The sequence below is a fragment of the Mauremys reevesii genome, linkage group 13 (assembly GCF_016161935.1).
Source record: "Mauremys reevesii isolate NIE-2019 linkage group 13, ASM1616193v1, whole genome shotgun sequence".
In the NCBI taxonomy this organism is placed as follows: Eukaryota; Metazoa; Chordata; order Testudines; family Geoemydidae; genus Mauremys; species Mauremys reevesii.
In genome coordinates, this window is record NC_052635.1 from 27530589 (window position 1) to 27552764 (window position 22176).

Genomic DNA, 22176 nt, shown 5'->3' on the forward strand with positions numbered 1-22176 from the left:
CCTCCCCTGAGAGCACCCTGTCCCTGCTCCTCCCTCCCAGAGCCTCTGGCATGCCGCAGAACAGCTGTTCTACAGTGTGCAGGAGGGAGGGTGAGGAGTTGATCAGTGGGGCTGGCGGTCCCAGACATGACTCATGGACCCCCCTGGAGTACCCTCACGGACCCCTGAGGGTCTGTGGACCCTCTTTGAGAACCACTGATTTACGTCTAGGTCCCATCCCCATTGTACTTGAATGCCTTCCAAACGGTTTGGAGGGCCTGTATTATATCACTTTGGCACCTTGAGTGTCAACAGGCCAGAAAACAGTGATGGTGGTTTACCAAGTACGGAGAGGTGCTGGAATAATTTGTACGATGGGGGTGCTGAGAGCCATTGAACCAAACTGCAAACCCTGTATATGGTGGCAAGCACTTCAAGCAGCCCTAGTTCCAGCACTTACGCCAGGATCTGCAGAATATTGGGGGGGGGGGGGGCGGGATAAAATAGAATTTCATATTTGAATCATTCTGAACCGCTCTTCAGGAAATACTGTCACGGTGGGGCGTGGGGACCCCTCCCTGCACAGCAACCTTTCCACCCCTGCTTTGCTTGGCCTGGTGCCCGCTACCACCCGCCTGGCTGTAGGAAGCACGGGACTCTGGCATGCGCTGCGCCCTGTTCCGTGCTGCCTCTGAAAATACCTGTGCGCCCGGCCGCTTCCCAGCAGCCCCTCTCGGCACTTCCCCGCTCAGGCTCCTTCCCCAGCCCCCTCTCCCCATCGCTCGGGCAGGGGAGCGCGGATCATCGCCCGTCTCCGGTCCTCAGCCCCCTCCTCTCCCCCTGGCCACACCTTCGAGGAGGAGCCGGGCGGGACTGAGCGCAGGACCAGAGGCTGCTGCACTTCCATCAGCGCCGGCTTCTTCCCTCTGCTCCCTGCCGCCTGCGGAGGGAAGGGGCCGCTCCCGAGCCTGGCTGCAGCCCTGCGTCTGGTGGGGGACCCTTCCCGGGCGCTGCTCGCCTCTCGCCGGCCTGGGCGGCTGCTGCCGCAGCCCGGTCGGGGCTGGCTCCTGCGGCGGGTGAGTGACAGAGCAGCTGCAGCCCGGCGGGGTGAGGGGGCGCCGGGAGATGGGGGGCGCCTCGCATCTCCCCCCGCCCCATCAGGGTCAGGTGCATCCAGAGGAAAATCGGTGGGGGCCAGAGCCAGCGAGGGCTGCGGGGTGACCGGTGGGAAGGAGCCGGGGAAGCAGCTGGGGATCACCCCCCCCCCGGATAACTACGGCGGTTCTTCGGCTTTAATTATGCAGGAACTTGCTAGCTGAGGCTGTCGCCTCCCTTCTGCTTGTCTGGGCTCTGCAGCCAGGGGGAGCCCCTCCCGCTCTTTGCCCCTGCCCTCAGCTTCAGGACTTTGGCTCCCCGGGGACTTGGGACTTGAATTCCTCCAGCAGGACTATGTTGTGCTCTGGTAGAGTGAAGATTTGTGTGTGTGTGTGGGGGGGGGGGGTTGAATGTGTGGTGGGGAAGAAGGTGTAAAAGAGAAAGCAGCAGCTCTGGTTATCTGCTGGGTGTGATGCGCTGCTCTGGGTAGTTCGGACTCTTGAGGGCTCTGATGTTTGCAAACCCTTCTTCGTTGTGATTTTTGGCTGGTTGTTTTTGCTCATGGGGAAGGAGGCAGTAGCAATGCTTTGGGCAATGCGAATATGCCTAGCTCCTGACCTGCCCACCTGCTCTTCCAGTACTGATCACTTGCATGGCTCTGCCTATCCACATCAGTCCTGCCCCGGGGTACTCCACTACAGATCCTGCTATGGCCTACGATATACCCTGCTATTCCAGTTCTTGTTCCCATAGCACTGCCAGTGAATCTGACACCTTATTTCTGATGTGCAGCCCCACCCCCCTTGTCTTGCAGTATGGGGTCTTCACACAGGGGTGCCCCTCAGTCCTGACCAGCAGTACCCCTGTTATTTCAGGCCCAGACCTCCACACTGCTGTGCCAATGCATCCCTACTTGATCTACAACACTCCCTGCTATTTCAGTTCAGGTATTGTCAGTGATGCGTGGTGGCTTCAAGGGGTGGACAAAATGACCCACTAGTGACTTTAGACCACCAAACTAGCTTTCTTGGCTGACCAGGTGTAAGTGATGCAAACCTAAGTCTCCATAGCTGAAAAGTCTGTTATTGAGCAGTGCTGACAAAATTACTCTGCAGTGTCAAATCAGGAAGTGACCTCCAGCGTTGTGCAATCCTAGGCAAGCTTGAAAAGAACCACTTAAATAATCTAGTCAGCCCTCTACATCAAGTAGGATAAGACACTGTTAATCCCACTATACGTTTGTCTAACCTTATCCTGAACACATCTAATGACAGGACATAATTACCTTTCTAGGGCAGTTCATTCCATTGCCAGATTGGCTTCAGGGGTGAAAACACTTTACCCATTATGGAAATTAGGTGATCAGAGGAAGCTGGAGACTTCAGGGCCTAAGTTTCCTGCCCCCCTGTAGCAGTGGGTTTTGTTTGGTTCATTTGGAAGTTCTCTTCCTTTGGTATGAGTTAGACATGTTAATATACTTCAGCTAAATGTATGCCTCTGTATTTAGAAATGAATTGATGGTTAAAGTACAGGATGGGGCTTCAGGGAGTTCAATGGCCAGCTTGGCCGTCTTCCTGTGTGATCCAATGAAAGTGTGTCCCAGAGACACTGTCAACCAACCTCAAATCTAGTCATTTCAGGTGCTAACCCTGCCCTGAGGCTCCTGTGTGCAGTTCAGTCATTTTGAAGGGACTCTGTCAGCCTGCAACCAGCCTGCCAGTCTTTGTTTTTATAATCACTTTCTTATCTTTAAAAATGTTCTTTCCTCCGCTGTGAAAAACCCACACAAACCAGGGGACACTCCAACTACATAAGGGAAATATTGAAACCGACTTGTGGAATGCACAAAGCAAACAAATAGGGGGAAAAAATCTCCAATGTTTCAACTCTAGTCATCTTAGGTATTTGTAACAAGTGTATAAAGCATTTTCAGACAGCGTGAGTCGAGAGTCCGAACTTCTGAGCCCATCTATTTCCTTACCTTCCTCAACAGAGCTGTTTTGAGCCTTAAATTATTACTACTAAATTGCACAGGGGAGGGCCAAGTATCCTTATTAATATTCAGAATTGATGTTATTTATTGACTTGGAAAGGACTTTAATCATGGGGTGGTAGTCCACACCGGAATTGCGTTCCCTGTAAAGCACATAGGATTCTGTCATAACTGCTATATAAATAACAACTCTGATAACATTTTTCCCTTATTCATTTAATCTCTATATTGATGGCCTGGATCCAAAGCTCTTAAAGCTAATTGAAAGGCTTCCTTTATTTCCATAGGCTTTGTATCAGCCCCAGGATTTCTAAAAGTTGAGCTGCTTTCCTTCTGACTGGAGGGAAGGGAAAATGACTGAAGATTTCATAGTAAATGTAAGATTTAAAGTGTTCCAGTTCCAATGTGTATGATACATGTGATATCATTTAGACATAAAGATGCTACTGTTGCTCTCTCCCCTTAAGACTGCATGTCCAGGCAGCTTGTCTCTAACAAGGTTTTGTTGTTGAATCTTTCTTTGGTGAGAACTTGTCCCTGCATGGATTTTCCTGGTACCAGCTTCTTCTTGGTGTCTGGATTGCACTGTATGATCTCTGCGGCAATTCTGTTGGGGGGGAAACTCAGCCATGTTTTATTTTGACTTTGATCATTTATAAAATGCCTGTTGCCTCTGGGTATATTTCATTCAGTGAAAGCAAAACATCAACCAGTGTTTACAGCAGTGCTGGTGGTGGTGGTTACCCAGTCTGAGATGTTCAGGTTAACCAATCACAAGAAGTCCTGGCTTTCTTGCTGATCAGGGAATGTTTCATTTTACCCTGGTGTACACTAGTGCGGAGGTTCTCAACCTTTTTCTTTCTCAGTCCCCCCTCTCCCCCCAACATGCTATAAAAACTCCACGGCCCACCTGTGCCACAATAACTGGTTTTCTGCATATAAAAGCCAGGGCCAGCGTTACGGGGTAGCAAGCAAGGCAACTTCTTTGGGTCCCATGCCACAGGGGCCCCCACAAAGCTACATTGCTCAGGCTTCACCTTCAGCCCCAGGTGGTGGGGATGAGGACCCCGGTTTCAGACCCATGCAGTGAGACTTCGGCTTTCTGCCCTGGGCCCCAGCGAGTCTAATGCTGGCCCTGCTTAGAGGCCCCCCTGAAACCTGCTCGGGCCCTGGACCTCTGGTTGAGAACTACTGCACTAGTGAAAACAGGCTTTGTTCTAAAAGATTTCTAGGGATGCTACGTTACTAGCTCATGCTCTCTTCCGTTCCTCACCCCAACAAAAGGAACCCACTCTCTTCAAACAAACCGCAGAATTTACCTATGAAATCACTTAAGCTAGTGCAACTCTAGTGGGCCTGATTCTCCTCTTGCTTACCAGTCTAAATCTAAATTCAGTTAGGCAACTCTGGAATTGAACTGGTATAAAAGAAGTTTGTAAGTGAGAAAAAAGTCAGGCCCAGCATTGCTTAGTATCTTCCCAGAATCAGCGTTTGTGGCTGGAAGGAACCCCTTGTAGCGTTTGAGTATAAACACTGCACTGCACTACACCACACCTGCAGGAGGGATTCTCCTGTCTGCAGAGATAATCCACCTCCCTAGGTTGACAGAAGACTTTTACACAGGGACTTGGTAAACTTAACTATGCCACTCACGGGTGTGGATTTTTCACACCTCTGATCAACATAGTTAAACTGACTTAATTTTCTAGTGTAGACCAGACTTTAGAATTGCTCATTCAGCTGGAGGTCAAAACTTGGTCCATAGTTTAGGTGGTTCAAAATGAGACTAGATAAATGATGATTAAATGACCTCACTTGGCAAATTAGATCACTGGCTAATTGACCTAGCCTTTAGGAAAGAAATGTTACATAATATTCAACATACACCGAAGTCCGTCACTCATTTAAAACCCCTTAACTACTTTGGGTAATACCTCACCTTTGTCACTATTGCTTAATTACTTCTGGATATTTAGCAGAGCTTCACTTTGTCATCTCGTCTTTGGGCTGAATTCTCTCCATTAATCATACCCACTAATCCGATCATCCTGTTGATCTCTTGGAAATTCCTTTTGCAAACTGCCGCATTTGATTCTGTCTCTTTTGGAGGCTTTTTTAAAATATTGCCACAGTGGGTGTAATTTCCCACCAGGTTTTATTAAACTCGGCTGACACTCCTCCTCCTCCTCCTCCTCTTTTTCCCCACCTCCATTTAGACAGAATGAAAACCTTGTTTTGAATGTCACTTAAAAAAGTGAGTGTAATTACGTACTTCTTATATCTGAAGTAAAGAACTGTTGTGGGTGAGGGGAAGCCCAACCCCAGATCCAAGTCAATAACATTTTCCATAGATGCATTTGTGGATACTCAGGCCCCAATCTTGCAATGAGCAACATGTGAGCAGATACCTCTTCCCACACAGAACCGGTCTTGACTTCAGAGGCTCTGCAAATTCGGGAGTCTGCCTGTATGTTGCTCATTGCAGGATTGGGGCCCAGGGGTTGCTAATGTCGTGGAAGAATTTTCTATGCATTTAAAATGTGCTGTTTTCTTTTGGACTAAAGTAGCTGGACTAGGTCAGTGGGTGAGTAACAGTAGGTTGGTTGTTCCGAAGATGCTAATGGTCAGTCTGAATTCAGTGTTTGTTTTCCAGCTGAAAACAGCTCAGCTGGTTTTCTTCTGTGCCAGAAAGGCCAACAATTGTAAATGCTTATTTAGACCATGGGATAGTGCGTACCTAGCCCTCACCCCTATTGAAAGAGCTGAAGGGGTGACCTGGAGTGTGTGAAAGGGGTCAGCTGTTCACTTTTTGCAAGGCTCCGGAGTCAAATAACACCCTCTTGTGGGAATGGTTTGCCAGCTGGCTCTCCCTTTAGGGAAGTTAAAGAGGCTTATTGCAATCTTACTAGAAGTCTGTCTTCCTCTATTAGTCTGCTTGTCTCTCCATCTCCCTTCCATGTGCTTGCTCGCTCATTCATACAGACAGATCTATTGCTACATGTGCACAGTTATCTATCCATACCAGCTGTGCTGCTCAGTGAAGTGTTCCTCCCATTCATGGCACATTCATTTGTAGATTGTCACTTTTTGCTGTGCAACATACATTTTTTCCTTAATAATTTTCTTTAAAGTGACACTTCTGAACTACTTCTAAGCCATATGCTTAACAAGCCTTAAAACAAAACAAAACTTCTGTTGACTAGACAGGTGAGACCCATTATGTTTGATTTGAAAATCAATCTCTCCAGCCCTGAGCAATTAACCAAAAAGCCCTCTTGCTGTACGTTCTGCATTTGCATATACGTGGGTTTAACATCCATGTTCATAAAGCATGAGCCCACACTCACCTCGTCTTGTGTTTGGGACTTACAGTCAGGACCAGAAATAGGCTGTGTATGTATCATCACTGGTTTCCCTGTATAAAATAGGGATACTTCTACTTCACACGGGAGGCTGAATTGTTTAAAGCGCTCTGACACTTGGATCAATAGTACAAAATATTTCTTATTACAGTTTTCCCACCTGGAGGGGTGGAAGGTCCCAAATGTTTCATGGTTAATACAGAATATACTGTCCAGACAGTGCAAAATTTTGAAGTTCCTCTATTTGCTAGTAGCAAAGACAAAAATGCTTATTGTCATCTGCCTGCCAGTGACCAGACAATCTAAGCTGATATTAGTGAACCTGTGTAGTCTTGAGTGGGAGCTCAAAATCATCAGTCAGCAGCTGAGCTTATCAGAGCTGAGCTGCGATTCTTAGTAATGCATAGTTTGTTCTCACAGCATCTTACATCTAAGGGTCTTGTAAAGGTACCCTGATACCATGGTGATCATGGCCATGTAAGTACTAGACGAGATGGAGAGGGTTTACAAACATTAAACCTCAATAAGGCAAGTGAAGTAAATCATTTCACAGTTTGGTAAACTGAGGCATGGGTTAAATGATGTGCTCAGGGTTCCACAGTCAGTGGCAGACATGAGAATGAACCCAAAAGTCCTGTTCTCGTTAGCAATTAAAATAATGGTTTAGCTGCAGTTTTCAAAGCATTTTGCAAAGGCAAGTAGGCAGCATCCTTGTTTTACAGAAGGGGAAACTGAGGCAGAATTGACACGACTACCCAGGTTATGTCAGTGAAAGCCCAGGGTACAATATAGGCCTCCTGAGTCCATCCGATGCCTTTTCTGCTGCATTCTCATTAGAATATACTCAGTCTTTTACATTACTCTCAGTTGTTTCCTTGTTGGAACATTTAGTCTGTATCTTTAACTGGGAAGGATCAAATCTCATGGTTTTCAAAGCAGCTAAACTGAAGTTATACTCATGGGAATTGTTACATGCACTGGGAAGGTGGGTAGGTGCTACTGCTCTGTGGACTTCCTGTTTTTTTCCCCCTTCTGTTGGAACTACGGAAGTTAACTGAATGGCTTTTTTTGTTGGTTTTTTTTCCTATTCACACTTAGAACAACTTGGATTAAGGAAGGTAAATAAGAGTTTGATAAATAGCAAGTTACCAGATAAGCTTCAAACAGGAAAATAATTTTCAGAGGGAGGCTTTTGCTTCAGTATAAAGTAAAGATCTTAAGTTTAATAGTACTGGGCTCTTCCTTAGCACTTTGTTCCATAGTTCCAAAAGCAGTTTTCATACGATCACTCTCTTCCTTTAATGGATGGGAGGGGGATGGTAGGGAGACAGAGGGCTTGTGCATGTAAAAATGGACAGGAATAGCTATTCTGCAAAGCTCCCATGTGCACACTTATTTCAAATACCAGTTTCACTTTTTGTTTTACCTTAGTTCACTTTGAAAGTGGATTAAACTGGAAAAAGGCACTCTTATTTTTTAAAAAAGTATCCTCATGGGGAGTCATTCCAGAATAGCTACAGCACTTTAAATTCACACCTTACCTTATTCCAAAATAACTTCCCCCTGTAGACAAGACCTGTGGCACAGGATAGAGAGGGAGGTGATTTACCCAAGATCATACAGCAGGCTAGGGGCAGAGCCAGAAACAGAGATCTAGTTTTCTGATGCCCTGTCCACATTACCTCCATGCTGTTAGTTGAAACTGAGGGCTTGTCTACATTACCCACTGGATTGATGGGCAACGATGGATCCAACCAAGGTTGATTTATTGTGTTTAGTCTAGACGCAATAAATCGACCACCGAGTGCTCTCCCGTCAACTCCGGTACTCCACCGGAGTGAGAGGCGCAAGTGGAGTCGACCGGGGAGCGCCAGCCGTCGACTTACCACAGTGAAGACACCGCGGTAAGTAGATCTAAGTACGTCGACTTCCTAGCTGAAGTTGTGTAACTTAGATCTATTCCCCACAATGTAGAGCAGGTCTTACTATCCTTTCTGGGGGCATAATGCAGTTTGTGCCTGTTGAAATTAGCTTTATTCCTTACTTTGAATTTGTTACTGCTAAAACCTGCAGAGGTCCTACATCAATGGGATTGCACCTGTCTTATTCCAATGATTTAGACTGAATTTTGGATATTCAACTTAGCATTCAAGATCAGTCCACTAACTCCCACATCTTACAGCATGTTGGAAGCACACAAACAAACGGCACTCGCTCAGTGGGTCTTGTGATTGTGTTCCCCAGATGGCCTAATAAAGATTGAACCAAAATCTCTTGCTAGGCTAGGCTGTTGCACAGCATCTCCTCTTTCCAGAGATTCAGGGTGGATCTGAGTCAGAACATAGTATCAGATGTAACAGGCTGAGGTGGTGCTAATGGATACCCTGAGCTGTATATTGGTGGCAAGTGTGAATTATTTGTAATTAACTGTCATGCTACATGCTTGGTTCACTCTTGCTGGGGAGAAGCAAAAGTGTTTGCATGGTGTCTCTTGAACTAGGGAAAAAAACACTGTACAGTCATACAAATAAGCGGTTTTTATTTTAACATCTCATGATTCTTTGGGTTCTGACTCATGGTTTTTTTGGTCTGAATGAATCACGGCTTTTGATCTCTCCCTGCTTATCCCCTTGTGTGACAATCACAGGTTGAAAACGCAACTTTAAATCCACGCACGTAGGCAGGCATCAGCTCCCACTTTCCTCTCTCTCCCCCACACTATTCAGAGCCCTCCCCAGTGGTTCTGTTCAATGACTCACTGTTTCTGTTTCCAGCCTGCAGGTGGATGTGCCTTGGGATCCTACCTTTAACAGGAGAGAGAGAGTGGGCGGGGTGGCAGTGGTGCCAAGCTTGGGAAGAGTGCAGCTCGGAGGTGGGCCTGCTCCAGGGTTCTGCCCCACTCAGTGCATATGGTGCCCTGGTGCTGCAGGCATCGGTTACAGCTGCTACCTGCTGTACAGTGACCTCTACAAGCCAAAGCCAGAAACTGCATGGGGCTCAGGCCAAATTCCTGTGCTGCTGTAGCTGACAATCGCAAGCACCACTCCAAATCACAGCAGTATCAGGTATGGGAGGTGTTGAACGTCGCTTAAGTCTCTTTGTTACACTGGGAGTAACTCCCAGGCCAAATCCATCCCATCAATGGAGTTACACCAAGGATATACTTGGCCTCGTATTGGTAGTGAAATATCTATTGAAAAAATCCCCCAAGAATTGTCTCTACTGTCCCGCACAGGGCTAAGATTTTAGGTCAAACAAAGGAATGACTGTAGGAAACTCTGCACATCTGGGCCTCAAGCAGTCACTGCTCAGCTGTTCCCACTGGTGGTGACATCTTCGTGCAGTGGTGCCCAAACTTTTCCTGTCGTGCCTCCCCCACCCGACCAGTAATGGAATCTGTCTGTGCTCCTCCCCTCCATTACAGCATAGTTGGCTGAGCAGATGAGCTTGGTATGGGGAGGGGCTGGGGCTAGAGGCAGAGCTGGCCTGGGTGCAGAGCAGGGGGTGGAGTGGAGGTGCGGCTGGGGGGTGGAGCTGGGCGGTGCGTCTTCCCTGCCCCCCCACCGTGCATCCCCCTGAATGTTCCTCTGCACCCCCCTAGAGGGGTGTGCCCCAGAGTTTGGGAACCACGGTCTTAGCGGGTGGAGAGCAAATGGGCGGAGACCTTCACACCTTGCTTCATGTAGATATCTCAAGTCGGAATTCATCCTGTATCTATGAAACTTGAGATACTTTGACTGCTGCTGACCAGGCTTTGGGTATTGACTGGGGCGTATTGAAATGCCCCCCTCTAACCATCCGGGGGAAACATTGGCCGGGGGAGGGGGAGCAGGAAGGAAATTCCAGCCTTGGGCAGCCTCTGAGGCACTGCAGAAGTTAGAAAGGGAAACCTGTTAATTCTCCCAGCTTGTTTCTGTGTCCAAGTAGGACTGTTTCCTGTGTGTATTCTAGTATGTCATTGTCAAAATAACTTCCGGTGGCTTGGGCCTTTGACTGCTTTCATTAAGAAGACTGGTCTAAGTGGGGATTAGTGTCTATCTTGATGGGAAGGGGATTGTCTCCTACCATCTCCATGGTTTGAGAAGGCTGGTGTGGCCTGCTTCATGTCTCCTTGTTCTACAGGCTGTTTTGGATAATCTCCTTCTTCAAACCATAATATTTTCAGGTATATGGTCTCAGGAACCGGGCTTTGGGACCAAGCCCACCCATGCCCACTGCAGTGCTGGGGAAAACGCTTGCACCAGAAAAACAAATACAAGACGATTATAAATGGGTCAGATCACTTCCCCTGCAGGTGACTGGCCTGGCAACCTGCATTCAGATTTAATGTGCTGGAAAGAAAGAAAGAAAGAGAAAGAAAGAAAGAAAGAAATTAAATGGAAAAACCGAATTGGAGACTTATGCCCTCAATTATTTTTTGTTCTACATAGTCTGAGCTGCTATTTGCCCCTCCCTGTAATGTTTCATTACTGCAGTTCAGCCTGGTCTGGAGGATGCTCTGCTGCAAAGTGGCAGTTAAAATTCAGTTAATTTTTGGACAAAAATGCAGTTCTGGTCTTTCCATTTCTCCCAAGTAAACTCTGAATTCTGGGATGGGGTCCTTCTGCTTATCTGATACTGGAGATAGATTTTGGTAGCAGATACTTTGCTTCTGGGATCGCAACAGGGAAATGATGGTGTGAAATTAACCTTCAGAGGAAGGAAAATGTCCTTGTTCCTTTGTGGGAAGGAAAGGCTAGAGTTGTCCTTACCTGTGCCCTTCACATGCTCTCCATCCCCAAGGCCATATGCGATCTGTGATTATATATAATGCATCTCAGTGTAGCTACTGTAGATATTTATAAGGTGCCTGTCACCTTGGGACAAGTGCTATCAATGGGTGTCTTCATGCATAGAATTAGCATAAAAAGATATGGCCCTAATACAGGAAAGGAATGCATCTTCAGTGCACTTTAGCTATAGTCTCTGCTACTCTACAGGCCAGTAAATAGAAGAGATTTCTCTTCTGAGCTGGATAGAAAGGGGCTGAGTTGGACTGTCAGAATGTAGTCTCTTCCCGATTTAATCCCAAACCCAGTTTCTAATCCCTACCCAAATTAAAATTAAGGTTGGGTTTTCAAATGTATCTCTTCATTTCAAATGTCCCTTCCCCGTATCTGATGACCCTCTTACTTGAGTTGTTTCCTGATGGCTCTGTGCCCCTGGCGAAGCTGAAACCAATGGCTTTCCAGTGCTGGCTGACAGCAAACTTTCAAATAAAAGACTGCTGAGCATCCTCCTCCATAATGCCCAAGGAGCAGTTTCTGCAGCCGCCAGAGACCCCTTAGGATGCACACAGATGTTGCATAATAATAAATCCATGAATGAAATATCATCACCCAGCTTGCACTGAACATGTAGATAGAAAGGTGGTCAGGTGAGGAATGGATTATTAACTCTTATCTCCTTAGAGACATGAGTTTCTATATAAAAAGCCCAATATGAAATCTAACTTTAAAATTTTACCCATAGCTCTTACCACCCACCAGAAACACTCTTGTGTTGTACAGGAGGTCAGACTAGACCTATGTATCTATGAAAATTCCACCCTCAGGGCCTGATCAGCACACAGCTGTTGATCTTGGTGGGAGTTCTAGGAACACAGGATTGGCCCCTAAAGATACAAACCTTTAGAAAATACCCGTGATTTTGTCCATATTGTGCTTCTGGGAAACTTACTGGCTCAGAGCTAGTGCAGATGACTGGAGGCTGCCACCCGATTTGTTTCACTTGTCATGGAGGTGCCACTCAAAAGAACAGTTAAGTTACAAATACACAAGCTGATCTGGAGGAGGAACATTGGGCACAGGGTCCCTTTAAGAAAGTGGAGAAAGTGAGTCCAAGGTGAAATATGGGGTGGAAAAACGATGCTTTATGTCCGACTGTGATAAATATTACAGGAAACATGAGGTGAAAATGTTAAGAGGCTTCCTCCGGCTCTTGTTTAGAGTGGAATAGTTGGAAAAAAACAAGGCCCTTCGACTTTTCTATTAACAGAGTCAGTTTTAAAACCATTTTGACTCCCTGTTTAACACCTTTTTTTCCTAGCTTGGCATTTCGCCCCCAATGCTAGGAATAAAGTGAGTGGAGAGAAAGATAATCTGAAACCCTGGAGAAGAACAGCCAAACCAAAACACTTCTTCCCAAACTTATTGGCTTGGGGTCTCTGGGGAAGTGTTTAACTAAACTCTTCAGGCTTCTATTGAGCTATGGTAGTGTTTTCCAAACTTGGGACTCAGCTTGTGTAGGGAAAGCCCCTGGCGGGCCAGGCCGGTTTGTTTACCTGCCACGTCTGCAGGTCCGGCTGATCACGGCTCCCACTGGCCGCGGTTCACTGCTCCAGACCAATGGGGGCTGCTGGAAGTGGCGAGGGACGTACTGGTCAAAATTTCTTCTCTCAATTTTTATGCAATATGTTAATACCACTTGACTCCTGCCCATCACCCCAGGGATGGCTACATTTCAATGATTCTTTATGTATATAGTTACAAAAGCATGACAGGTGCTGAATGTATCCAAGGTTGTGTCTACATTGCAATTAGACACCTGTGGCTGACCTGTGCCAGCTGACTCAGGTAGGGGCTAAGGGGTTGTTTAATTGCTGTGTAGACACTGGGTCTCTGGGACCCTCCCACCTTTCAGAGTCCTAGAAATAGCTCAGTGGTTTGAGCATTGGCCTGCTAAACCTAGGGTTGTGAGTTCAATCCTTGAGGGGGCCACTTAGGGATCTGGGGCAAAATCAGTACTTGGTCCTGCTAGTGAAGGCAGGGGGCTGGGCTTGATGACCTTTCAGGGTCCCTTCCAGTTCCATGAGATAGGATATCTCCATTAATTTAATTCGTGCTCCAGCCCACGTCTGAACATCTACACCACAATTAAACAGCCCCATGAGCCCGAGTCAGCTGGCCCAGGCCAGCCTCGGGTTTTTAATTGTAGTGTAGACATACCCTAAGATACTAGTTGATGTAATTAAATAACTGCTGATTTGCATCAGTGACTTAATTTATTATCACTCCTACCTATGGCTACCCTGGCAGTGCCAATATACCCACCAACATGGCACAATAAAACTTTGCTCTTAGAAATAGTTGCTGAAATTACTACTAAGGGTGAGTTGAGAGCCCATGATAGTCAGGGGGGCATATTCAGCATTGCCTGATGGCTAGAGCACAGGACTAGAGTTAAAAACCCCAGAATTCTAGACCTGGCTCTATCACTGACTTACTGTCTGGTCTTAGGCAAGTCGCCTCACCCCTGTAAGACCATCATTTCCCCATCCCTTACAACGGAAGCGATGGTAGTTATCTACCTTGCAGCAGGGCTGAGAGGGTTAGTCATCTCTACAGTGCCTTGACAGTGTAATTGGATGTACTTATGCAAAGTCTTTCTTTGTTTCATGCACTCCCCTGAGCTTAGTATCACATATGCTACAGTACGCAAACTTCCTCCCACAGCTCTGCTGCTGGTTCTTGACTTCTTGAAGCAGGCGCTAAGTGTGGTGCTGCGTTGCATAGTGGTTCTGTGAGGCAGAGATTCAGATACGAGCGAGGGTGCATCTGTCCAATGGCTGCTTGTGACTGTAGTCAGAGGAGCCGATGTTCAACTTTAAATGAACAAAAGCAAACCCTCCACTGGGCTAGGAAACACTAAGTTTTTCACTTGGTTACTTTAGAAACCTTCCAATGGTGGGGTACTGTTTGTTCCACATCACATTGCTGAGAGGGAATTTGTCCTCTAACTAGCTGATCCCCTGAGATTAGAGGTGGGAGGTGGTGACAGGAGCCCCTAGAGAGCAGGTGCTTTGGTGTGGCAACTCTCCTGGGCACACTCCAGTGTGTACCATGCAGTGCATACTGGCAGCTGATCCAGCCTCCTTTGTGTTTGAAAGGCCTCACAGCTGGATTCGCTGTCACAGGCAGGGGAAGCTAGTCTAGGTTGGCTGGCGAGGCAGTAACCCTTCTCTGACTAGAGGTGGCGGAGCAAGATGTTGGATGGCTGAAGGTGGGAGAGACTGTTGTTAGAAAAGTGAAATTTGAAGAATAAGAAAAGAAATCCCAGCAGTTACTGCATTTCCTGTGAGTAAGAATGCTCAATACTCAGATTTATAAGCGGGGAGAGCGAGCTGATCATCTAGTACAGGGTTCCTGCCACAGATTCCATCATCCAGACAGAAGAGACTTTGGTGTCCTAGCACCTATCCTAATGGCATCACAAACTGCTTCAGAAAACAGTGCACAAAACCCTGGCCCTGCAGTGACTGCTGGCGAACATTGCACCCTTGTGTGCTCAGCAAGAACTCATGCATGGCTTAGGAATTATGCAGCGCCTGGTTGACTGACGAGAGCATTAGGTAGGACGCTGGCATGATCCAAACTCCTTGGAAAAGCGCCATGTCAGCTTTAGCTCCCACCAGAGAGAGGCAGAAGAGGCTCTGGTCTGCCTGCCCTTCAGTACAGCGCTTCAGAGGTACTGTACTTCCAGACTCCTTGGTCCTGTAGCAGACCTGCTCCAAAATGCCTTACGGCCCTGGCTGGTATACAGCTGGTGCGGCTATACTTGCACATCTGGCCCATTTCCATTGGAGCCCATTTGATTTCTGCCCACATCTTCCTCTATCCCTTCTGCCCCTGTCCACCCCTCCCTTGCTCTGTCCCCTTCCTTGGTCTCCCTCAGATTGCCTAGCACCCTCTGCCTCTTCCAGCCTCAGGTGGCAGCTGCTGCTCCCACTGCTGGTGAGGAACTCCTGCCACCTGACAGTCACTTTCCCAGGCTGTGTGGTTCCTAAACTTCCCTGTCTATCAGCCCAAACCACAGTGCGGGACTTGCACCACCAACCAGCTGGGTTCAGTGAGAAATGAGACACTAGCGGCAACAAAGCCTTATAAAAAAATCAGGCGTCCAGCTAAAGCAGGGGTGGCCAGCCTGAGAAGGAGCCAGAATTTACATGTACATTGCCAAAGAGCCACAGTACTACATCAGCAGCCCCTGCATCAGCTCTCCCTTCCCTGCACTCCTAGCACCTCCCACCCACCAGCAGCCCTCCCCACACCTCCCAGTCAGCTGTTTCTCATGGCATGCAGGAGGCTGGGGGGTGAGGGAGGGAGGAGCAAGGACATGCCAGGCTCAGGGGAAGGGGCGGGAAGGGGTGGAGTGGAGGCAGAGCCAGGGGTTGAGCAGCGAGCACCCCCCGGCACATTGGAAAGTTGGTTCCTGTAGCTCCAGCCCCAGAGTCGGTGCCTATACAAGGAGCCACATATTAACTTCTGAAGAGCTGCATGTGGCTCCAGAGCCACAGGTTGGCCATCCCTGGGAGAAGGACAGCAGAAGAGTTGGTCTCTGCATCTGGCATTGGGTGGTGGGTAGGAATTAGAGTGACCAGATGTCCTGATTTTCTAGGGACAGTCCTGATATTTGGGGCTTTTTCATATATAGGTACCTACCCCCCCATCACAATTTTTCACACTTGCTAGCTGGTCACCTAGTAGGAATGGTGCTGAAAAGGCTGTGGATAGAGAACACTGGTTGTGAATGGTGAGGGGCAGATCTGAAGAAATCCTGACCTTGCAGTGGGCTAGGAATGGATACTAATGAAATAAACCAAACTGCCTCGTTTACCTTGCCTGTTGTCCTTGTTATAGATTCTCTCATTCGGCTTCTGATTCCAGCCAAGAGAAGATTAACATGGGGTTAATTGGCAGGGGAGGGTGGAGCGTTCTCTTATTCTTTGTGCACTGACAGCACTCTGGGGCTTTGGGATCAATCCTGCAGACACCTGTGCCCACAAATAATGCCACTGACTTCAAAGGAGACAACTTGTGAATAAAATTACTCACGTGCATGTTTGAGTGACTGGGTCCTTAGCTGCACTCTTGCTTCAAAGACCAATACAAACAGCAGGCCATTTGAAGAATTTTATACTTAAGTCTCAGCGCACCTTTTTTTAAAGGAAGCTCTGTCAGAAACTGAGTGTTCCCAAATCGTTTCTCCCCCTCTAATGTTAACACATGATAGACGTGCCTGGTCTGTTAAATAGGTGTTTATAGAGATCTCATGGCAATGGAATAAAATCACAAGCAATGGCATATAAGTGCTGTAATGATGCTCATTCTGTAATATCATAACACCGTGTTAAATCTGGTGTGTATACTCCTATCCAATGCCTCTGCAAACAAAAGCTAACTGTTGTAATGATTGTTTTGTTTCTGATATTTACATGGCGAGGATTTGTAAACTTGTTAAACCCTCCAAGTAAATAAATAAATAGTTTAAAAAAATATTAGAAAAGTCAGTGGGGTTTTTTTTGTTTTTGTTTTTAAAAAAAAATCAAACTGACTGTCCCTCTGTGTGGCTGGATCATAGGTGATGACTTTTTACTTTATTAATGTGGGGGCTAGTGAGCAGACTAGGGGTTGGGTCAATTTATGTTGCTCAGGGGTGTGGATTTTTCATGAGCGACATAGCTGGGTTGACTTAATTTTTTATTGTAGGCCAGGCCTAAATCTGTAAAGCATCAACTTTCAGCCATTGGATCATGTTATACCTTTCTCTGCTAGATTGAAGAGCCCATTAGTAAAGATTTGTTCCCAACGTAGATCCTTACAGACTGTCATCAAGTCACCCCTTCACCTTCTCTTTGTTCAGCTAAATGATGTCACAAGTTAAAGCGGGGCGGGGCTGTTTGCTTGTGGCTCAGGGAGTTGCCACTTTACAGGAAAATGCCCTGATCCTGCAAGGCCTGTGAGTCACTTGATACAAATGTGGATCCATGGAACTCAGGGGGACTAATCGCATATTTGCAAGAGGTGGGCCAGAATGCCCACAAAACGTGGGCTTTGGTTGCATTGTGGGATAGGACATGATCACAAGTACCAGCACCTACATGCTCTTAGTAAGGATACTTGGAGGTAGACATAGGACCTACTTTTGGGGCCCCTATTGGAGCAGCTGGGTTACTTTTTGATGGACCATCATGAAAATAGTGATCACATGAGTGGCATAAAATAGCGAGCGTCCCTCCTGACTGGCACCTGCAGTAGGATCATTATTCTCTCTGTCCTGATGCTGTGGTTTGCTCGCAGGATGTGCTCTGCACCTCTCAAGAAACGGAGCTGCTGAGCTCATGGAAACAAAGCTGGGTCAGAGGCAAGGGGAAAAAAGAGAAAGAAACTAAGATGCGAAGCTTTGTAAACCACAGACACCCACGCAGCTGGGGCCTGTGCTGTTTTACAGGTAAAATGAACATTTAGGCCTTGCCATGGCAGTGCTATAATTAGACCGACCAGGTTGTGCAAAGAAAATCAACGTGCAAAAAAAAACCAATTTTTTTTTTTTTTTTGCACAGTGAAAGAAACTAGGTCATTTGAAAACAAGCAGCCTGAGCTGCAGAGCCAAGATCCATGTGGGGCTTTGTGGACTACAGTGTTCTAATGAGTAGCACGGAAATAGGTCCAGTTCTGCCACCTTTCAGTGCTTGCAAACCTATAGCAGGTCTCTGGTGCTCGAGGAGGATCTAGTATTTCTAGTAGTCGCAGCTGCCTCACAATAACTTGCAGGCTGCCGCTGCTTTTTAAAGCCATTTTCGAGGCTTGGCTGGCAAAGCACAGCCTCTTTGTCTTCTCTCATAGGTCTCTCTGTTCTGTTTTGTTTGTTTCTTGTTCTTGTGCCAGTGTAAGAGCTACAGGAGACTAAAACTTATTCAGAGAGCAGGCAAAGCCAGGCAATGACAGAGCAAGCTCCCCCCCCCCCCTCCCCCTCCCATGCCTTCTAAATGTGCTGTTTGTTTCCTCTGGCACTTCCTCCTGGGAGTAGCTATGCCTCAGGCAAGCGGACCCACTGACTTCCACTTCCACTTGCTTTAATATACCTGCAGAATCAGGCCCTTGCTGCTTGAGCTGTTTTTGTAGGGATGGACGGAACTTTTACTAAACAATCGTGAAAAGTGGCTTCTGTTTGGCAACGTCGAGAAGTGGCCCTTGCTGTTACCTCTTAAACCATTCAGTTATTAAATACACTGAGCTTTCAAATCTTCAGGGTTAGCTAAAACATTGCTAGACTAGACCCCTCCAAGGAATGCTCTCAGAAGGGTAGAATTATGTACTACGCTCAGGTGCCTTTGACCTTGTGTTCCACTCCGACTGAAGCCCGCAAACTCAGGCTCACATGTGCCATTCAAGCAGCACTTAGGCCTTATTCTGGTGTCTCTGCACGTGACTCTTTCAACAAGAGCAGCCCAGGACCAACCTACATGCTTTGGCTCTCCTGTAAGTTAGATTTGTATTGGAACGCAGGGTTCCAGCGTTCAGCCTGAGTAACTTGCAGAGGAAGTGGAATGTCTTGTTTAGAGTCTGCGGAGGTATTTATAGAAGGGGTTGAATCCTTTATCAAAGGGCTCTGGAGGTATTTGCAGGAAGGTGGATGGGGATGATAGAGCTGTTGTAAGAGGCCCAGGGGTATCCTTCCACGGATAAACCTTGTGAAACTATCCACCATTTGGTACAATCTGGTGCATTCCAAAGGGGAAGAATTTATTCTTCAGAAACATCTTTGTGGGCCATGGATAAATCATGCTTGGCTGGACTGGCTTGTGTTATCCAAAGGGGATTGAGGTCTAGCAGAGGCACATGCCTCTACATAGTTTGGTTTGACTATGATTGAAGCAGCCTCGAGGACTTACTAGATCTGTTTCAGACTGCCTTTGTGTTTTGCAAGTGCTGTCTGTCCCACAGGGTCTTGAGGCTTTTAGCACCACTTCTGCTTAGCAGCAATGCTGATCTTTCTCTGTTTTGAAGTGGCTGGTGAGCGAGGAATGTTCCTGCCAGCTTCTGTCACCATTTGATTACAACCCTCCAAATTTTCAGGTATTTGCAAATTTTGCATAACAAACCCCCAGTATCTGATGTAGTCAGATTTGCCTGGATGAGGTTTGGAGGGAAGGATGATGGTAGGAAACTTGACCAGCTCTTTTAATATGAGGCTTTAACATAGTGGCCTGTAAATATACCTTAATTTTGACAGGCTTTGGATCTAGGTTGGGACTTTGCAACCCTATACACTGTGTATTGGTACATTTAGCGGAAACTAGCTCATCACTGAGGCAACTTGTTTGTGCCTCATTAACTGTATCTCAAATTCATCTCCTGTAGAGGGATGTGCAGTATATTGAGTATGGCTGTTCCTCTCTTCCTGGCATTTCCTTCCTGGGCCTCTTGATTAGCCTTAAGCTGATGGGCTAATTGGCTTGGTTGCTCACCCAGCCCATCAGCCTGATTAGCTAATTATCTTTAATTACCCCAGTCAGCTGTCTCCAGGGGGAGCTAGCTGGTTCAGAGTGCAGGCTCAGGTGTGAAATCCCCACATTCTGTCACACCCCTTTTGGGCTGCAAGCGGTTAGGAGATAAAAATCCTGTCACTTAAAAAACAGTTTCCCAGTGCATTAGGTCTGTGGCAGCAAAACACTTAGCTGCATTTGGTTTTGTGGTAGCACCTCTAAAGCCCCAGTTTGGGATTTGGAGCCTAACTGTGCTGGGTGCTGCACACACAGTGCAGACAGGCCCTGCCTCAGTGTATAATGGCAGTAAGGTGAAATCATTGGTGGATACAACAAACAGAGGTGAGGAGAGCACAAGGTAACATTGGCACCTTGATTGTCACTGCGTGTGCGTCCGTCCTGCATTGGCCTCGGGGGATGAATTGGGTGTCTTCATAGGTCTCCAATCTCTAGCTTTTGTCTTATTTTGACACTCGAGGCCACTTTGTCTAGTGGCTGGGGCACTGGACTGGGTCTCAGACCTAGATACTGTTCCTGACTCTGCCACTGACGTGCTCTCTGCCTCTATTTTATCTTCTGCTCTTTGTCTTACTACTTTGTTGTAAGGGACTCTTGCTGTGTATCTGTAGAGTGTCTAGCCCAGTGGTTCCCAAACTTGTTCTGCCACTTGTGCAGGGAAAGCCCCTGGCGGGCCGCCCGGTTTGTTTACCTGCCGCGTCGGCAGGTCCGGCCGATCGCGGCTCCCAGTGGCCGTTGTTCCAGGCCAATGGGAGCCACTGGAAGCGGTGCGGGCCGAGGGACGTACTGGCTGCCGCTTCCAGCAGCTCCCATTGGCCTGGAGCGACAAACCGCGGCCACTGGGAGCCGCGATCGGCCGAACCTGCGGACGCAGCAGGTAAACAAACCGGCTCGGCCCGCCAGTGGCTTTTCACCAAGCAGCGGAACAAGTTTGGGAACCGCTGGTCTAGCCCAGTGGGGCTCAGATCAGCGATGGGGCTGCTAGAAACGATTGTAACACAACTGGCAATAGCCTCATCAGGCTGGGGGCAAGCTAGAGCTGTCATAAAGAAGTGGGCTGCTGTGAGAGGTGAAACTAACTCCCCTGGTGCCTCAAGTGCAGGGAGACTGGGGACCTGACCAGGGTCAGATTCTTAAGTGGATACATTGTGTTATGCCAGAGGAGCCCATAGGTGAGTCATGGCCTCAGGGAGCTTCCTGGTGCTCTAATGTGCAATTCGCCCCAACTAAAACTACGACATCTTCAAGTGAAAAGAGTGAGAGGAGCCCAACAGGAAAAATTAGGATGTTTGTTCACCAATGCAAGAAGCTTAGGTAACAAAATGGAGGAACTGGAGCTCCTGGTCAGAGAATTGAAACCGGATATCGTAGGAATAACCGAAACATGGTGGAACGGTAGCCATGACTGGAGTACAGGTATGGAAGGGTATGTGCTGTTTAGGAAAGACCGATGCAAAGGTAAAGGTGGGGGAGTAGCATTGTATATCAATAATGAGGTGAAATGTAATGAGATAACTAGCAATGCAATGGATAATACAGAGTCTGTCTGGGCAATGGTCACATTGGGGAAAAAAACTACCAGAGCCTCACCCGGGATAGTGATTGGGGTGTGCTATAGACCGCCGGGATCTAGCTTGGAGACAGATAGAGAGCTCTTTAATGTTTTTAAGGAGGTAAATACTAATAGGAACTGCTTGATCATGGGGGACTTTAACTTCCCGGATATAGATTGGGAAACAAATGCTAGTAATAATAATAGGGCTCAGCTTTTCCTAGACGTGATAGCTAATGAATTCCTTCATCAAGTGGTTGCTGAACCGACGAGGGGGGATGCCATTTTAGATTTGATTTTGGTGAGTAACGAGGACCTTGTTGAGGAAATTGTTGTAGGGGACAACCTTGGCTCGAGTGATCATGAGCTAATTCGTTTCAAAATAAATGGGAGGATAATCAATAGTGCATCTGAGACTAGGGTTTACGATTTCAAAAGGGCTAACTTTACTAAATTAAGGCGACTAGTTAGGGAAGTGGACTGGACTAACATATTTAGGGATCTAAAGGCAGATGACGCCTGGGGTTACTTCAGGTTGAAGTTGCAAGAGTTGTCAGAGGCATGTATCCCGAGAAGGGGAAAACGGCTCGTAGGTAGCAGTTTTAGACCGAGCTGGATGAGCAAGCGTCTTAGAGGGGTTATTAAGAAAAAACAGAAAGCGTACCAGGAGTGGAAAATGGGAGGGATCAGCAAAGAAACCTACCTTATTGAGGTCAGAGGGTGTAGGGAAGCAGTGAGAAAGGCAAAGCGACGGGTGGAGATGGACCTAGCGAAGGGATTAAAACCAATAGCAAACGGTTTTTAGCCATATAAATAGGAAGAAAACCAAGAAAGAAGAAGTGGGACCGCTTAAAACTTTAAACGGAGTGGA

General features: G+C 47.2%; 1 protein-coding gene across 5 annotated transcripts in view; it reads left to right on the forward strand.

Annotated features, from left to right (window-relative positions):
* Positions 1–921: 921 nt before the first annotated feature.
* PPP1R16B (protein phosphatase 1 regulatory subunit 16B) overlaps positions 922–22176 on the forward strand; it is a 94970-nt gene continuing 73715 nt past the window's right edge. Inside the window, exon 1 of one of the 5 annotated variants that reach the window (XM_039498270.1) lies at positions 922–1055. The gene's annotated coding sequence lies outside the window, so the exon portion shown is untranslated. Of the gene's footprint in view, positions 1056–3377; positions 3445–17158; positions 17271–19907; positions 20078–22176 lie in introns of those variants that run through there. The other 4 variants (XM_039498272.1, XM_039498269.1, XM_039498273.1 and 1 more) reach the window with 4 other exon arrangements.